General features: G+C 40.7%; 1 protein-coding gene across 5 annotated transcripts in view; it reads right to left on the bottom strand.

Annotated features, from left to right (window-relative positions):
• Positions 1 to 12,447: 12,447 nt before the first annotated feature.
• LOC115593785 (RNA-binding protein Musashi homolog 2) overlaps positions 12,448 to 15,782 on the bottom strand; it is a 263,938-nt gene continuing 260,603 nt past the window's right edge. For all 5 annotated transcript variants that reach the window (XM_030437449.1, XM_030437448.1, XM_030437451.1 and 2 more), the window contains one exon: positions 12,448 to 15,782. This exon is cut by the window's right edge. The gene's annotated coding sequence lies outside the window, so the exon portion shown is untranslated.

Genomic DNA, 15,782 nt, shown 5'->3' with positions numbered 1-15,782 from the left:
GGCTGTAATGAGCCCAGCTTGATCTGGAGCTGCTGGATCCTCAGTGGGCTGAGGTGCTGATTGTTGTTAGGAGATGCCCCCTTGTGGAGGAAGACCGCACACACTGACTGAACCATCACAAGGCTAAAGAGGGAGGGTTTCATCATCTTTTTCTTCAGTAGTATTGTAAATAAATTGCACAGTAATGTAGATGTTTACATGGAAATGGGTTATAATCTAACTAAGATATTGTTTATTTTATTACATGACTTTATTTCCTGTATAGTGTTAATAAAATCACCTTCCTCAATGTTCTAGAATGAAGATTTCAGTGTCTAGGACATGTAAAAGACTAAATACTGACTCAAAATGCTCACATTTGATCATATATATGTGTGTGTGTGTGTGTGTGTGTGTGTGTTTTGCCACCTCTGTTAATCTCAGACTGGTGTGATTTCTGGGATGACTGTGGGAGCTGTTGACACTGCAGGTGGCGTATTTTCACCACAAACACACACATGTGCAGCTTTCTTTTCATTCCGTCCATGGAATTGAACCGGTGTTTACCGCCAGCCCCCCTCAATTTTACCTCGTTGATTACTCTGTACTCCGCTGAGGCCACATGGGGCTTGATGGTTAGTGCACTGGTGCTTGGAGAGATTGTCCAATGTGCTGGAAGGTCACTAAAAGGTTTGATGTTTGTTTCAACAGCTCATCTCCGCTGAGGTGTTTCTGAACTTCCCACTCCAGGACCGCTGCGAAAAAGGATGAACACAGGGTGACCCTTCCGGTGAAGGAAAACAAATAAACGTCCTCACAGAGCAAGATCAGAAAGACAATACGCCTGATCAGGCCAGGACTTCCACTACATCACCAATCTTAAGAGCTAGATTGACATCTATCTATCTATCTATCTATCTATCTATCTATCTATCTATCTATCTATCTATCTATCTATCTATCTATCTATCTATCTGTCTCTTTACAATTCAATCAATTTACTGTAGCTCTGAAAAGCAAAAAACAACTTTGTTTCTTCTGTCGGTGAAAATCGTGTCCCACAGACCTTAAAAAATGTATCTTTCCTGCTTCAATTCATCAGAAATAACATTTATGTCTCAGGGACGTCTGTAAATAAATCTCCATCTCTGACATACATCCATCAACGAGACATGTACATGAGTTAAGAGTATCCGCCTGGTGATGGGAGACATATTCCATTACTTAAGGGGGAGATACTACAGGTGAGTAACCGATTACTTAAGTACAATAAGAAGATACATTTTTTGGGATTACACATTTTCTGATATTTTATGTTTGAATATGCAAATGAGATCTATCTATCTATCTATCTATCTATCTATCTATCTATTCTTCAGTAATTTGACCTATGCAAATGAGATCTAACTATCTATCCATCCATCTATCTATCTATCTATCTATCTATCTATCTATCTATCTATCTATCTATCTATCTATCTATCTATCTATTCTTCAGTAATTTGACCTTTTTGACCCCCAAACAGTTATTCAAATAAAACCGTGTGAGCAGTCTACAGCTAACAACGAAAGGAAATCTGAGACAGCTTTTCTCTTAAGGGTCCCGAACGTAAAATGTTGCGACGAACAGGTTTAAACTTAAAAGTTGCTTCGCTTATTTTACAAGCTCATCACGCTCACAACCGTGTTATGTGAGCATCATATGACTCGTATTGCAGGAATGTCAGTATGGCAAAATGTGAATTTGTTACGGGTTGGCAGAAACGTTAACTGCCAACAAATTTATCCTGGCAACCGCCCTGATGTAACGTATAGTATAACGATAAAGTAACATCAAACTTGAAATTGCTCATGTACAGTGGTTGCTTTTCATCTCTTGCTTGCCATTATGAAGAAAAGTCTGTAATCAGGTGACATTAAAAAAAGCACTATAGGCCTACATGTTTAAGAAGAGGTAAAAGCTCTGTATTACATCAAAAGAATATATTCAAGACAAACTGTGTATCTAAAGTCTGTCCAAAGACACATTTGCATTCTGCTTGAATGGGGCTGCTCTGTGGCGCAGAGTGTCAGAAGTGACACTGAACGGCCGGCTTCTCCACAGCCGTGTGTAATTGTGCGTCCATTAATCAGGCCTCATATTTGTACGACATTGCTCAATAATCCGTGGTCTTATTCCTCTGTTGCGTTCGGTTTTGGCTGACAGAAAACGTGATACATGACATTTCTCGGCGGTGCGGGTCAAGAAGTGTTTTATGGAACAGTTTTTCTATTGAGCGCTGATATTCATTCTTGACAGGAACAGAAACCAGCCGCAGTGTATCATCCGAGTGTATCCCCCCCCCCCCTTGCTTTCTGGGATGAATATATCAGCTGTGAGCAGACAGTCCCTGACATTAAGTGATCTGTCGGGGAACACCATAAACCTTACATCATCAAATGTCACACTCAAGCACTTTCCAGAGTTTGCAACTGATCTGATGTACATCAGGGTTCATAGAACAAATTCCCGATGTCCCCGATGTCCACACTGAGCCTTAAGACAGCGAAAAAACCCTCGCAGACTTTAATTAACATCAGCCGCGAGCTCGGCGAGAATGTGCGAGTGCAGGAAGGTGCGAGGGCTCAAAAGGCTTTAGCAGACTGTGAAATCGCAATATACCAGGGGCCGCAAAGTGCACGGCTCATGTCACTGTGTTTAACACGCATTCCGTACACATTTATATTTCAGAAACACACACTCTTTCTAGGATTTTATTCCAGTGGTGCTCTAAGGTTGTCCGTCATGGTGTTGAAAGCTTAATTGTGCCAAGGATTTGAATCGAGACAACCTCATGATTGGACGACTGTCTCTTCTTCCTGAGCTCCAGCTGCCCTCATACACTCTGATATGACAACGGAGATGGCCGGGGCCCCTCATGTGAAGGTCGCTGGCATAACGAGGAAATTCACTCAAACATTGGCTAGTAGATCATTTAATCTCTCAGTTTATGTGAGCCGACTGACCCAGATGCACTTTTGAGGATGCATAAAAAACAAAAATAATTCTTACCATTTTCTGGGTCTGAGCCTGGGTTTTCAACATGATACAGGCTATATTTTACTAAAGCGACAATAAATTAGATGTTAGTTTTGTTGGGTTTGATAAGTCATGGTGAGTATTTTGGTTCAAAAATAGAATTTGGTGGCCCACAGAGAAATGTTTCGTCTCTATATGCACAGAGGCTGCACTGCTGATGGTAGAGACATCATTTTCTTATGGTCAGCCAAGATTTTTGTTAACTTCTGGTGTTGTCACCTGGAGCAATTCTGGGTTAGAAAATTTGAAATTTCAATCAGGAAATTCTTACCTCTGACTTCCAAGCAGCTGTGTTAGCACCTCGGTGAGGTGCAACGCTAATGCTAGCATGGGAACATGCTCACAGTGACGATGCTAACGTATATTGTTATTTGCTGATATTCAGTGTGTAATAGTTCAGCCTGCCAGGTTCACCATCTTCGTGTTGGCTGTTAGCATGCTAACAGTTGCTAACTGGAACCAAACAAAAAAAGTACAGCTGAGGTTGATGTGAACTGTCAAGTGTAAATGCAATTGGCTAATTAGCTCAGTTAGACAGGCAGCTAGCAGTCTGCAGCGACTTCAACCAGGGTACAAAGTACAAAGTGGTATTGTGAGAAAGGATGGACCAGGGCTAGCTGGCTAGCATGCTAACTTCTGTAGATATCTGTGCAACACGAAAGAAATACATCTTTAAAACTGTTATTTCTTCACATCTGGTTAGTAATGTTAATTAATTCTTGAATGTATTGAACAAAAATAATATTCACAGTGCAGCTTTTAGATATTTTTACACTGAACCACCAGTCAGAGGGATCCATCCTCTGAGGACCATGAAGCTGCAGGGCAGAGTTGAGGAGTCTCGGTACACATGCACCTATGACGGCTCGTTGAACTCCTCTGTTTATGCAGCCGACTGTCATCATCCATCACTACAGCTGTCCATATCCGCAGTCTCAGTCCATCTCCACTTCTAGTCCGTCTGGTCACAAACACCAGTTACTCACACTCTGTGCATGTAGTCCCACGAGGCCGATCATTCATCTTCTGTTTACTCGCACTCCTCCGCGACCACTCGTCTTGACACTTGTTCATGAGTGAGTGAGTCACAAAAGACTGGAAAATCCATCCACGCAGGACAGCCGCTGTGACACGGGTCACGGCACCTCCTCAGCTCTGCACGAAAGAGATCCAGATTTATTGAATTATTGGAATCGGACATGACACGGTCCAGCTGTATTGACCTGTCCTGCAGCTCGAGACATGTAAAACCAACACATGACACGGCGGCCTGTTGGTGCGTCCACATGATCTCAGCAGCAGGGGCCGCCGGTGCTTCCTGAAGACTGCGGCGTGTGCAGCTGGCCTGCTGATGATTTCTTTGTGGTCATCAGTATTATTCTCTCAGCAAACTGCTGCATATTGTCTGCTGCTAGGTCGAATTAAGCTTTGTGTGCTGGTGGGCTGCTGTGGAGGAGGAGGGAGGGCATTTTTGTGTGATATGGGCCATTGACTGCTTTTCCATAGCTCAGGAACAATAATGAGATTTTTTTTTTTTTTTCAGAATATCAGTGCCGCCATTCAGCGCTCTGATTGTGTTTATGAAATTGTGCATACATCTCTCAATGCTGGAGCAGGGGAAGGGAAAGCTATTTTCAAAACATTAGCAAATTGTTTTCTGTTATTGTGCAGAGATTGATAAGAGTATGTGTTGTCTAAACACACAGAAGAACGCACGCGCACACACACACAGACAGAAAAAAAAACATGAAAAAGAAAGCTATGGCTCGGAATTGCCTATTGCTCTTGCCATTAACAAAAAAACCTACTTAAAAAAACATAAACTATATCACCTTTCTTTCATACGGCCATCAAGCTGTAACTACAGTTCATTCACCTGTTTGTCAGCACAGGTTTCAGTTCGTGTCTGCAAATAAATTATATTATTCACTATTCAGTTTATTGGGTTGCCGTTTATTTATTTATTTCTCAAACATGCGTTTTGTGACATTTCTTATGTTAATGTTAAAATATCGAAAACAAAACTAGAACGTTGTTGTTCAGAAGTGGAGTTAGATCATCCCGAATGTTTCCAACGATGTTCAAACGCAGAGAAATACGTTTTTTCTTGTTTTTTTTTTTTTTTTTTTTTTTTAATGTTTTGGTGCGTTTCATTCGGTCGCCTATCACTTTAACTTCCAGCACAACATCAGATGATGATACCTCAGAGAAACACTTCATTTCTGTCTCATCGGAAACATTTTCATCATCAGTAGGCTAAGCTGGAATTTAGCGCTGTGCTAGTTCCCGCGACTAAAATGAGCTCTGTGCGAAACAAAACGTTACGACACTAACATGTTTTGTTTAACAAGATGAACACATCTTTTATGATTTATTTTTAGTGTAAATGGGGTCGGCAGAAGTCAAAAGCTAACGTTAGGCTAAAAATGACCTACATTACGGTCAAACTACCAGGTCTCCTCATTATACTGGCATGTACTATCCATACGTTGCTCTAAATCGATCAATCCACAAGATGTAGAGCTCGAGTTAGAATGACATGCATTTGTATTTAAGGCTTAAATTGTCTTTGTAGCTGCTGAGCTAAAAGCATTAGCCACATGCTGTCTAAAGGGTCGCACAAGCTCGACTGCCCTTCAAGGGTGTAAATAACATATTTTCCAGAGGTTTGGATTACGCTGGCCCAGCTGTAGGTTTTTTTTCAGTTGTTTTCATAAGTTTCATAACAATTTCCTGTATGTAACGCAATGCTGTTCTGCCTCAGAACTTCTGGAAATGCTTTGTGGACCAAGAAACGTCACCTGACTTTCAATCTGAACGAGGCTGAGTAGAAAATGACTGGACTTTCCTTTTACGGGTGAACTTGTCCTTTATTAACCAAGCACAGACCTTAATTCAGGACAATCCATTCAACAAACCCACAGACTTTATGATGAGGGAACCAGAAGTGCACAAATGCTAAATCATCTCCAGACTCATTCCTGCGACGCTCTCTGGTGGTTGTTTAACAATGAAGACTACAACTCCCATGATCCCAAGCTACTTTATGCCATCTGAAAATAACTAGTCTCCTGTTTTCACGGTTCTCCTCAACAGCAGAAATTAAGCACTGGGCGCTTGCATCATTTGCCACGCTGCGTATCAAAATCTCCCGATGAAATATGAAAACGACCTTGACTTCGACCTTGCCTTTTGAAACCTTCCGCTGTGTTTTCTCGCGAGCAGACTCGTGTCAGATTACTTGACATTTCACATAAATCACCTTTTATCTGATACGAACCTCTGAATGGCAGAGTCAACCAGTGGATGCGCTTTTGTTCCTTTTCTCATGCTCGGTAGGTCACAGCTCTCATTAGCACCCGGAATGACTTTAGAGGCAGCGACGCAGGCTTTTTTTTTTCCTCTACGGATCATAATATTTGTATCATAACAGCGATACTTTTGATAAAACCACATCACAGCAGCATGACACTGCCCTGTCAAGACACCTCCACCCCTGACATCAGAGGTGTCAGAGCAGATACTCCGGGGCCATTTCTCTGACGCGGCTTTCAAATTTGTCACAAATCCAGTATGAAAGCTGCGAAATTTTACTCTGAGTCTGCATGTATATATATGTTTCTTTGTACGATTAGTCAGTGCATTGTGTTGAGAAATAATCAGCACGAGGATGTTTTCCACTGGGGAACAATTCGATGGCAAAATGTCACAGTGTTGTAAGTGACACACACTCTGGCTGCTCCACTAAAACAATATTAGATTTAGCAGGCCTCTTGACCTGTCGGCAATAAACAGCTCGGCAGCCTGGCAGCTACACACACACACACACACACACACACACACACACACACGTTCATCTCTCATTAATGTAATTGCTGTCATGATAGTTTTTTGGGATGCCTCTGCACAGGGAAGGACCGGAGAGATGCGCTGGAAAAAAAAACGTCGCCGGGCAGGGAGGTATATTCTTCTCCTCCCCCCCAAAGTAGAGGCTGCAAAATGGCCATAAAAGCTGGAGATTTGCAGCACCAAGTCGAGGAATCATTAATCCATTAGTAATGATCTCATCTACACCAATACCTCTCCCTCCCTCCCTCCCTCTCGGCATTCACCCTGTATTTTTTTTGCCCTGTCCTCCGGTAATAATTGACACTCTTACCTGCTTTTTCTACAGTGCAGTCTGTTGCTCTAAGGCGGCTATCGATCGCGGCACATCAGATCCGCGAAGACAATGATGATGAACAATGAACAGACAGCTGCATCCTCTGTGATCTGGGCCAAACCTGATGGCCTTTGTAAAGCATGTAATGCCTCATCTGGTGGATAATATGAGAGAGGAGCAGGGACACAAGCGTATGTTTATTTCTTCTCTGCATTGAACCATAAAACACCGGAGACGAGGGTTCTGCAAAGCTAAAAAAAATCATATTCCCATGATAGGCTTTATGTTGAGCTTTTGCGCAACTGTCAGTGGATAAGTAGGAAAAAACAACATGTCAAATGATGAAGAGTAGACAAGAAAAACACACACATGCACTGTAAAATGTGATCAAGCAATTCAAAAATATGCCCATACTCGCCGTTTAAAAACCTAATTCTTATGTATAAGTTGTTATAACACACCATGAACATGCTTGTAATGACTAATGATGCACCTGTAGCACTGCATAATTATAGCAACTCATGAATATTCCTAATACTTTACGGCGATAATCATAACTCATTGTGACGCCGGTGTCTAATGCATTATAAACAGAGTTATCATTTGCATGCCGTTATTTATAAGCAGTCATGAATGACTTACAAGGTCAAATATCAACAGCGGGTCACTCATTTCTTTTTGCGAGGATCAAAGTTGGAATACAATTTAATCACTTATAATATAATCAGCACTTCTAATCAGAAGTGGCTGTTGGGCGCTTTAAGTAAAGTAGTGAAATCCCTGAGTGTGTTTGAGGTGTTGCCAACATCGATTAATAAAGTAAAACGCATTTTGTCACTCTGATTCGACAGATATAAGATATTAAAGTTGTTTTTTTTTTTTTAACTCTTTAATCCCTCGAGTGCCTCAGAGGATTCCCAAACTGAAGAGCACCAGACTGACACCGTATTTCACACCTGAGCAGCACTCCCTGCATAATTTATTAATGTTATCTGCAGCTAATTAATTGAATCTAAAATCTGTAAACAATAAAAGCTTAGTTTAAAAAAAAAAAAAAAAAACATTTTTAGATTATGACACTCATTTTAAATTCAGATTATGTTACCAGTCATAATTTCTTTCTGGAGTCACTCCAGACACGTTCAGGAGGATATCAACATGTCAACTCCTCTTTCGTGAGGTAAAGGTCATACGAGCCGAGGAGACAATGAAGGCGATTCTTGAGAGAAACTCAGCAGCGTCGCACAGCTGCTGTTTGTTCCTAATCTTCACCCTCTACAAAAACAATCCAGGGACCGGTTCCACATGTGAAGCCGCCCGCGTTCCTGGCTGCAGACTATTTGCCATTCCCAGAAGGTCATTTGGTTAATGCACATTTGAGTTTTCATGGACTCTTAACTAGTTTTTAATCAGCAATTATTAGTGAATTGGAAGGCTGTGCAGGCGCACGACTCTCTGCCGGCGGGAGAGTGCCCATCAATGTCACGTCAATTTCCATGCCAAAGGCTACATTAGGCCTGCAGTCTGGGAGGAAACAGCCACCTGAGTGCCTCATCTCCCCATCCACAGCAGTCTTCCCATCAACTATTGACTCTATTACACAGCTCTGTCAAAAAAATTTTCCGCTTCAAAAGAGGAGCAACCATTACATGGCTGTGCAGGGAGATAATTTAGTGATGCACATAAAATTAAGTGCATATCCATTGAACATTGCTCATTATTGCACTTGAATTCCTACAATGCCGGGCTCGCGTGAGGATCCTGGATGCTTCCCAACCTTTCATTCCATTCCCATTTTCAAGGTGTAAACTTGATTATTTAGGGCTGATGTACTATATAAATAGCTGTCATTTTCATCTATATCTAACCTACCTGTAATTGGCAATTAAACATGCAGGCATCTCAGACTAGCTCTTAATTACCGTTAATAAATGCTGAGGGGCCCTGAGGTGTCCTCGCAGGCTGAGGACGGGGGCTGCAGCACCACATCACCACATGAATATGCATGGCGGGCCGAGGTATTCTCCAGCTTCTCTCCTTTGCTTTTCAAGCTGACGCACGGCGAGGTGGCAGGCAGCAGAGGCGCCTCTTGAACCGCCACTTCTTCATTACACCTCCACACCGGCCGGAGCCGGAGCGTCGTTACCCATGCTGCATCCTCGCCGTGACATTTCTTCTGCACACTGTGGCTTGTTTGTGTTTGCCAGGGAGCTGTCACATTCGGCCTGTTAGCACCGGCCCATGGGAAATTCACACAGAGCCGCCGGTATGAGGCGAGGCCGTCAAACGAGCCGGTGACATGCTGCCTAATGCGCTAAGATTTGGTCAAGTGTGTGTCTCTGTATGTATGTATGTATGTATGTATGTATGTATGTATGTATGTATGTATGTACGCTGGCAGTAGAAATGTGGGTGAACCCTCTGAATTTCTGTATCGAAGACATAACTCAGAAGAGAAAGATCTTCATTGACTGATTTAAACAAGCAAAAGAAATCTAAACTCTCACAACACAATTTCATTTCACTTTGTTTACGTGTGGCGGACCCTGCCACCTTCCTAGCTTCAAACAGTGCTCTGGGGACCTCATCTTCCTCTGACAACAGCTTGTTTGTTCAAAAATAAAGAATAATATTTCTGAGCTCGTGTCATCTCATTAATATTGTAAAATTCCACAAACTACAGAGTCCCCCTTTAAATATAAAATAAACATAGAATTACAGCAGGGACTCTTGGACTCATGGATAGAGATGAGTGATAACTGCTCAAATATTACTCTTTATCATCTTATATTCCAAAACAAACTTCGGCTCCGCAGATTAATAACAGCTTTTCCCTTTTTTTGCCGCTGCTGCGAGCTGACATTTAGCTCCCATAATGACTGCTGATTGTCCTGCAGTGTTCCACCAAAGGACCTGAATCCTTGTATTTGAGGGCCGATGAGTGTCGAGCTCTCTGATCGTAATGGCACTTTTAATTAGCACTTAATTAAAAGGCTGGTGGACTGGAAAGGTCAACCAGTTAGGCCTGTATGTTCTAAAAAAAGAAAAAAAAAAAAACAAGACAGCTTCACTATGGATCAACTGTTTGATGGTTTGTCTGCTAATTACAGTGACCAGGACCAAACTCCAGTCATTTTTCAACCGTTTTAACAAATTTCTCTTTTAGAAATGTCTTTAATCTAAGTGTGCTTAATGTTGGTGAACTAGTCTTCTAGAATTCCTGGAATTTAACAACACGTTTGTGTAAATAAAATGAAATTTTTTGTTAGCGTTTCGAAAAAAATTAATAAAAATACATTGCATCCAAAGCGTTCCGACTAAATATTTGATCTGCTTCTGCACCAAATGTTTGTGTGTTACATAATAGAGATGCACCTTTTATTTGATTGATTGATTAGTTGATCAAAAGAAAATTAATTGCCAACTATTTTAGAAGATTGATGAATCATTTCAGTCTTTTTTTTTTAAGCAAAACTGCTGGTTCCGGTTTCTTAAAAGGTCTTTCTCACAGAGTTTCTGGATTTTGGGCCGTTAATTGGACAAAAGACACCATTTGTCATTTCAATGTTTTTTTGGGACATTTATAGACTAAACAATTAATTCGTGCACATAATCAGCAGGTCATTGCAGCTCGATGCACAGACCTTCTGACTGGCCTCCACACCGTTCTGTCAGAGAGAGACAGAAATCACAAACAGCTTCAGTAAAAGTGAAAAAAACAAACGACAACAACAACAACAAAAAGTCCAGACTCGTCAATTGGATGATCATTGCGGCCATTACACAAACACCAAAAAAATGCAAACAAAGGCTGCGCTGTGATCTAAACTTGTAGCGCCCGGGCTCTGAAAAACAAGAGCCGGGCCGCAGTATTGATCCCAGTCAGAATTATAGATCACCTTGTCCGAATGAGTGATGAAGCTGTCGGCCTGTTAGTCTCACCTGACAAGCAGCCGCATTAAAAGAAGCCTGATCCCTGAATCTCAATGCAACACTAACTTTAGGTTTAACAATTCCAATCTATCACAGAGTCAAAAAGAGATGCTGAAGAGAGAATATTAGCTTATACTTCAAGGCAACCATCATTAATTAATGCTACATTTAAAGTTAATTACACCTTAGTTGATAGTTACTGTTAAGAATCAAGTATCAAACCGTTTATTTATGAATTACAATTGCTTAATACATGTTAATAAAGCATTCAATTGATTTTTATTGTCAGTGAAATAACGATAACTAAAGTTTAATTAACTATAAATGTACTACTTAATGACGGGGGCCATTATAAAGTGTTCAATACATAATTTTTATTATTATTATAAGCTACGTCTGTGGTTGCCAGTACAAGATACAGTATTTAATAACACACACACAGTTCTATACGAGTCTTTTTAGTAAACAGAAGGAGGAGAGTCATTGCTAGAAGAAATTATTCTGACATTTTCAGTGGTTCATTCTTTCGGGACTCGCTGCGGGAAAATGACTCGGAATCAGATTTTTGTTCCTGGCATCTGAAATGAAATTCTCCAGAACTAATCACACTGTGACAAACACATGAAAGGTAAAAACCCTGAGCACTCCGCCTGTGTGTGTGTGTGTGTGTGTGTGTGTGTGTCACTTCGCTATTGTACGGCTCTGTCATGCAGCAGCCTGTTTGCTCATCTACTCATCACATCCTCATCCCGTTTATACACTGAGCCTCAGCTAATATTGATGCTCTCCATGTGATACCGCTGATGAAAAAAATAAATAAAGCATCAGTGGTGGATGGCGCGCTGCATCTCCTCCACCTCCTTCTCCTCCTCCTCCTCCCTCCTTCCTCCCAGCGCTGCGAGAGACCACTGAGGGGCAGCAGAATTACACGCCAGCTCTTGTTTGTTCAGCCGCTTCCTCAAAATGCATCTTCAGTGCTCAGACTCTATTAATCCTGCTGACTTATGAGTGACCTTAAAGGATCCCCCGCGCCGAGATGCTGAGTGTGCGGTCGAGTGAAGATGCAGAATGAAAAAAAAAACAAAAACGGCGAAAACACTGTTGTCTTTTTATAATAAACAGAAAGTCTTGTGCCGGTTTATAGGATGTCAGCAGATGCTAAACAGCATGGAGAGTGGGTAATGTCTCTTTGATGTGATGGTTCGCTGTGGAAATGCGTAGATAAATATATCAGATTGTTTCCCTTCTTTGTAGATGTATAAAAATAAAAATACAATGAAACAGTGAAAACAAGTAATATAACAATTCAGTTTATTTTATTTATTTTCCAGACAGACACATCAATTTCTGGACCACAGTAGAGGATGGAAACCTTTCACAGACATTTTTTGTCAATATTATTATTTGAAAATACAAATATAAAATTAGACTTTCCACATTTGATATGTGAGAGACCCCCATCCATTATTATTATTACCATTATTATTATCTTTTTTTCTTTTTTTTCCTTTTTTAGTATATTTTACAACAGGGCTTAAGCAAGCCATATGATAACCTGAAAGATGCTTTCAGATGTCAGTCAAGTCTGTCTGTCTCTCGCCATAAAAAGTCGGTTAACATAAAAAAAAGGGGCAAGTGTTAGGAATGGGCAGACAGCAGCGGAGAGAGCTCTGTGCTCAGCCTGCACGAACACGGAAGCACAGCGGAGCCTCACACTGCCGTCCGTGCAGTCTGAAGAGCTCCCAGGCTCCCCCTCTAGGCCATGCGGTCTGCTCCAAACTCGACAAAACACGCCAGGGGTGAAAACTCTCGTGTCGGGTGAACGTATAAGCTAACGATGACGGGTTCTGCTATATGAAACCTGGGTGTGTGTATGTGTGGAGCTGAGGATTTATTCTGTATACAGCTGAGGTCTCCAGTCTAACTTTGTTCAGTTTCGAAATGAGTGAGGGTTTTTTGCAAGTATATATATATTCATCTATACACATATATATTGCAACTTGTGTGTACATATTTCATAATGAGCATGGGTGAGATGGCAATGGTTTGGACTGAAGGGGGAAATTCACCCTTAAAAACACAGACCGGCACGGCCGAACTCGTGTCATTCCTGTCGCCTCGGGAGAGTTCAGTCTGGATTTGTGAGAATGAAAGCGATCGTCGACACTATAAACGTTGGTCACTAACTTTTGTGGTCACCGTGACAGTATCCGGTATCTCTCAGAGATAAGGGGCACATTGTCTGGCTTTTAAAAAACCATTAGCACCACTATGATTAAGCCTCTTTTGGGGGTATATAAGTGCTCAAGAACGTTCAATGAGCCTTCAAAGTCAGTCTAATTAATCGGAAAACGTCGCAGAGGCTGAAACAGTCCTGTGTGATTGTTCATATCCAGAATACAGACTCCAATCCCGAACGACAGGAATCTCAGAAGCTTGTGTGTTTCTCAGGGTCGGATCTTTCCCCCCCCTACAACGGATGGGATAAAATTGTTTGGCCATTGCCTAGCACTTGCCTCAAGATTCAAGTTTAAATGGATACGGTAGTACACTACAAATGTCAACACCTTCCAGGTTGACTTTTTTTCTTTTTTGATTATTTTTTTTTCTTTTAAACCACGACCCCCTCCCCCTCTCCCCAATAATGGATAAGCTAGTCTACTAAGATGTGTAACATTCATCAGCTGTAAACTGCTGTCAGTTTTTGAGATAAAATGAAAATTACAGCAACAGAGCCATGCTACCTTAAAGTCCAAGCTACAGGATCACAAAACAAAGAGAAGAGAGCCAATTCTGATGTCGGGGGTGGTAAAGGGAAGATTGAGCCATTTCAAGTTTGAGTTTCTCAGTTTAATTATAGTGTAAAGCGACGCCGGGCGCTGCTGCAACAGTGAAACAAACACAACTATATGTTTTGTAGCGCTGTTATTGTTTTTTTTTGTTGATGAAACGGCAGCAAAATGCGAAACAACTACAGTGCAGCTGCTAATGAGCCTCTAGTATCTGTTCGCCGGTGGACTGAGTTCTACTTTAGTATTTGATGAAGTATTTGGATAAATTCGAGGGACAATGAAGTAGAGGAACACTGTTTAATTCTAAGTTGGTACACTTAAATGACTGACTCCTATTAGATTCACTGTTTTTCTACTTTTAGAGATATTTTTGACATCAAAATGTGCAATGAGGCAAACATAAGCTTTAATACTTATTACTACTTTTTTAAACAAATGACTTTGTTTGTTTTTCTATAGTTTGGGGCCAAAACTACTTTTCTTGTTTTGTCAATTACTTTTATCAGTTAACTATTATCTGACTTTTCTTTAGGGGTATTTCAACACATTGTCCTGTATACTTGCTGGATTTATCGGAATAATTTCTCTTTTGAGCAAAGCTGCCATTGCTGTACATACTGTATGTAATTTGACGGTCCATACCGGACATGACAAGTGAACGGGCACTAATCTTATCTATTAATGTAACAGTATTCAATTTAAGACCCCATGAGGTGAAATAAATTAAACAACTGGCGTAAAAACCTAAATTATGTTTTACTGAAATTATACTAAAAACAAAACAAACCCTCATTCTGTGGCTTGAGTGTGCACACAGCTTGAGCTCCTAAATTGAATTGGCTTGTTTATTAATAGGATCGTTTTTTGTTTTTTTTTGCTTGAAACACAGCTGCCTGTATAATAAATCCAGCAGGTTTTGAACAGTGGACACGCTCCACGATGTGCTGCATTGAGTACGTTTTTAAAGGTGCACTACGTAGTTTTGTGGGAGAAATGTTTCATCTGAAGAGGCGGCTGGTTGTTTTTGAATGCCTAAACAAACTAAATAAACAACCTGTTTGTTTTCATGACTGAATAAACAAACTGAGCTTAAAGGACAACACAGTTTTTGTTTTTACTTTGTTTATATATGGCGGACCCTGCCACCTTTCTAGCTTCAAAACAGTGTTCTGGGGACCTTATTTACCTCTGAGAACAGCCTGTTTACTCAGTTATGAAACCTTTTTTTCTGAGTTCGAATTTCTTCTCCAAAACTACACGGTGCCTTTAAAATAATCTTCACTGCTGTCATTCATCTCAGCAGTGGGTCACAGATTTTCGGGTGCTGCTACGACGTCAATACATGACATTTAAACCATCTAATAATCAGCCTCGATCCTCTAACACCTGCTAACTCGAGCAAAGAGGTTTTTCTGTTTTAATGGAGCCTGTTTTATTTTTCTACCTCTATAATGTCAATGTATGCGAACACTGGTGACAGATTCAAACAAAAAGCAGCTCCCAGAATATCTAAGGTTAAAGTTTTTAGAATTATTGATAAAACTTTTTTTCTGAGAGAGTTAAGAGAACAACAACAGTATCATCTAGAAAAAATAACCTGGGTACAAACATTTAAAACAGGTTATTTTTGAAACAGCACTACGACTGATATTATGACTCGAGTGGTAATCATTGGTATGCTTCTTTAAAAAAATATGAAATATCTTTTACATAAAATCTTCTTTTTTTTTTCTCCATGATTATAGCTTGTGTCCCCTCTTAGAAAATTAATCGGAAAAAACAAAACCAAAAAAGAAGTTTTGCATATCTAGCATTAGCATTTAAGGTAGTATGGCAC

Source organism: Sparus aurata, chromosome 13 (assembly GCF_900880675.1).
Source record: "Sparus aurata chromosome 13, fSpaAur1.1, whole genome shotgun sequence".
Lineage (NCBI taxonomy): Eukaryota > Metazoa > Chordata > Actinopteri > Spariformes > Sparidae > Sparus > Sparus aurata.
The sequence above is the reverse complement of the archived record's forward strand: the minus strand, read 5'-3'. Positions and strand labels throughout refer to the sequence as shown.